Here is a 3,894-nt window from a genome sequence, read left to right on the forward strand (position 1 = left end):
AAAGAATCTCTCAGCCTAAAAGTTTTTGGAACAAACAGACAATCTATGATTTGGTAGGCAAAAAAAATATTTTTGGAACGTAAAGTTCTTTGAGACAAGAATGGAGAAGAAAAGAAGAAAAAAACAATAAGAATTCGGAACCTGAATCGGTCACGAACAGGAACTAGGAAGCCATGGTGAACGGGGTCTGTGACACCAGTGTTTCTGGACCGGCAAACGGATGACTCCATTTCATCACGTCTAGAAGCGTACATTTTCACACAGCATCACTTTTTTAAAATGTTTTTTCCCCAAAGTGATGCTAGAGGTGTGGACTCATGCATCGGAACATCTTTAGTCTTTCTGTAATAAGGAGACCGACGTAGGTCCACTGAGACTTGTTGAGCCACGAACGTTTCCGTAGGTCATCTTTGGAAACGATCTAGACGTTCCACGAATTCCCTCCCCATCATTCCGCTTACACCGACTCTAAAGTTCCTAAAGTGACCCAAAAGGTCTGGGAGAAACTGTTTTAAAGTAGGCCTACCAAAAAACATAACCTTCCTTAAGGAGTTCCTCCACCTAGAGCTATCGAAATCACTTGTTCTAAACCCCATGACGACGAGATGACCCGTGAACATTTCCTGAGACTCTAGACGGTGTCAGCCATCATCCCCAAGTTCTTTTTCTTGCTGACGAACTTGGTTCACTCCCGTGAACTTATTGGATTTGGGGTCGACGTAGATAGAAGAAAAGGATGACCTCGAATGCCGATCACCCTAAAGACATGCCTAGTTTCATAAAACCCATACCTCGACCTTGGCTATCCTCAGCCGGAGGGTTCATCCTAGATCACGTGAACTTGCAAAACCCTTTGGGTCCCTCTCTAGTAGACTGAATAATTCGGGAGTGCTTCCTCCGAAGCCCTTCAGGAGAGCTCTTTCCCAAGTTAACTGTGGCACTCGGATCCGTACGTAGGAGCAGGCGAGCTCTAGAAGGGAGCTACAGACGTACCTGTTACCAGGCCGTTTCCAGATTCTTGCACAGCAGTGCCATAGAAACGAAGATCGCTTCCACAAGACTCTAAGGTCAGCAAAGCGAAACATTTTTTATCATTATTTATTTTATTATTATTATTATTTTTATTAAAAGAGATAGCTGGTACACAAGGGAGAAGGCGGTGTGGGGGTGGGGGGTAGAGACACCTCCCCGAGTTGCTCTGATCACGGAAGGGAGAGTTTGTCTCGGGATCACCGATCATTTCCAGAAATCCTCCAAATTATCGGATCTGCAGCAGCCGGTTGCACGGTGGCTACCTATGGGGAATAGCAAGCGCTTCCACGAGGGGAAAGAAGCACATGAGAATTTTCTGCAAGAAAGCACAGGAACAGATAAGGGTTAAATGTACAGTGGAGCTCCTCGTCTTGGGACAACTAGGTATAGTCGTGGGTGTCTACAGAGGTAAAGTTAATCTTTTACTCCCGAGAGCCTCTTGTATGTGTGGGGTGTGTGTGTGTGTGTGTGTGTGTGTGTGTGTGTGTGTGTGTGTGTGTGTGTGTGTGTGTGGCGGGGGCGGTGTGTGTGTGGGTGCGTGTGGGCGGGTGTGCGGGTGTGTGTCTGAGACTCAGGCCCCCAGGGCCTCTGTTCTTTAGCTGGCAGGGCCTGTTTGGCCCTAGGCCACTCCCCAGTCCTTTACCAAAATGTCTGTAGGTCTGTCTCATGCGTACGTACGTACGTACGTACGTACCTACATACATACATACATACCTACCTACCTAGAGATCGACATGACCAGAGATTTCATAGCTTTCACTTAAAAACTTTTAGTCAGCCACGAAGCAGGTAGTACAATCGAAAATTCGCTCTCTTGCTTAGTCATAAAGAACCGTTGGAATAGGTGACGTTTACTTCCTCCGATGGCTAAGGCTTTTTATTATCTGTGGGGAAAGACTTTTAAGATTCGTGTTGGTCCCGAAGGAGACGGCGAATTAGTGTTTGGGTGAGGGAGCCCTTCCACCCGTTTGTATTCTTAAAGAGACCACTTCCCCCTCCCCTCCCCCGTTGTTAGCTTTTGGGTCTTTTGTTCGTTTGTTTCCGTTTTTGTTTTTCTGTTTTTTCTCTTTCTTTTTTTTTTTTTTTTTCCTTCCCTTTGGTTTCAGGTTCTACCTCATCCAGCCCACTGGCCTTAGTCTCAGTCAGGCCATCGCAGGCTGTGTTCACATTTCGGAGGCGGTAGAGATGTGCAAGATCAAGACAGTTCACCCAGAGAACTGGGCGGCGGGTGCCTTGCTGACATCGAAAAACTGATCTGCTCATCATGAAGCTCCATTTCCCCTCCTCGTCCTCCTCGTCCTCCTCGTCCTCCTCCTCCACCCCGTCCCCGTCCTCGTCCTCCTCGTCCTCGTCTTCCTCCTCGTCCTCGTCCTCCTCCTCGTCCTCGTCCTCCTCCTCCACCTCGTCCCCGTCCTCGTCCTCCTCCTCGTCCTCCTCCTCCTCGTCCTCCTCCTCCACCTCGTCCCCATCCTCGTCCTCCTCGTCCTCGTCTTCCTCCTCGTCCTCCTCCTCCTCCTCCTCCTCCTCCTCCTCCTCCTCGTCCTCCTCCTCGTCCTCCTCCTCCACCTCGTCCCCGTCCTCGTCCTCCTCCTCCTCCTCCTCCTCGTCCTCCCACTCCGCCTCCCACTCCTCCTCCTCCTCCTCCTCCTCCTCCTCCTCCTCCTCCTCCTCCTCTTCCTGTGTGCTGCTCTCTGTCAAGGAGAAGATTTCCAACTCAAATGCAGACCAGAAGATTTCTAGGTTCCAAAACTTCAGGGTTCCATGGATCATGGTGTCCAAAATCTGCACAGGGCCTTCAATAACGGCCCTCGTTCTCAGCGCACACAAGTCAACCCCAGACCAAGGCACCCTAAGGGCAAAAACCCTCTAAGGTTTCTCCCATTAGACCCCGAACATCAGCACACACCCCCTCCCCCGGTCTCTATTTCGTATCGCGTGCGCTCAGACAGACGGCAAACACATCGATCGATCATTTTCCTTTAGCGTGTTTCATGAACGTTGCACTGGCCGAAGAAACCTAGGTGTGTAAAAGCTCATCCCTGTGTAAAAGGCTTCGGCTTCTCAGTGAAGGCGTCGAGCCAAGGGACCCAGGCCCCTCTGTCAACTTTTCACTGGATTCATTGGCCTCACTGTTGTCCCAAGCGACGGCTGGTCAGATTTCTCATGGTCATTTTTTGCCTTCTGGCTTTAGAAAGGGTCTTCAACTGGGGTAAAAAGAGCAGGCTTGTTTGGGGCGCTTTCATGGTGGGGAGGAGGGCGTGGTGGCCCGTAGAGGTAGGTCCCTTGGATTCACCCAGTCTCAGGTAGTGCCCTATGCAAAACGTTTCTTCTCGTACCATCAGGGTCCTACCTTTGGAGAGTTTCCCTGCCTTAAACGTCCTCTGCCCTCCGCCTATTCATCCACCATCCACCCACCACCACCCCGCTGACCTGTTCATCCCGTCCATGGTTTTTCTCTTCCGAGAAAGAAGGTTACCTATGGCTCGTCCCCAGGCTATGTATGTGTCCATTCACCTCCTGAAAGACATGCCTCGGTCACCTCCGAGAGAGTTCTTGGCAGTGAGGAATAAAACCGCCACCGTCAAGGTCCGCGTGCAGGTTTCTGCGTGGACCTCAGCCTTTCGACTCCCCGCGTCACCTCGGGTCCATTCATAGCAAGGAGTCCCCCGAGGGCCGCGTCTTACGGTGAGAGTGTGTTTGGCTGTGAAAAACACCACCCCTGTACCCAGAGTTCCCAAAAGCGGGGGGGGGGGGGGCGGGGGCTGGGGTGGGGGTCGGGGTGGAGCTGAGGGCACGGCACGTCAGCATACCGAAGCGTCCGGAACCCCGAGGAGGCGGGCAAGGAAGGGAGGTGTCCCCGGG

Source organism: Delphinapterus leucas, chromosome 21 (genome assembly GCF_059928025.1).
Source record: "Delphinapterus leucas isolate spDelLeu-1000000601 "Yukka" chromosome 21, BTC_Dleu_Yukka2, whole genome shotgun sequence".
NCBI lineage: Eukaryota > Metazoa > Chordata > Mammalia > Artiodactyla > Monodontidae > Delphinapterus > Delphinapterus leucas.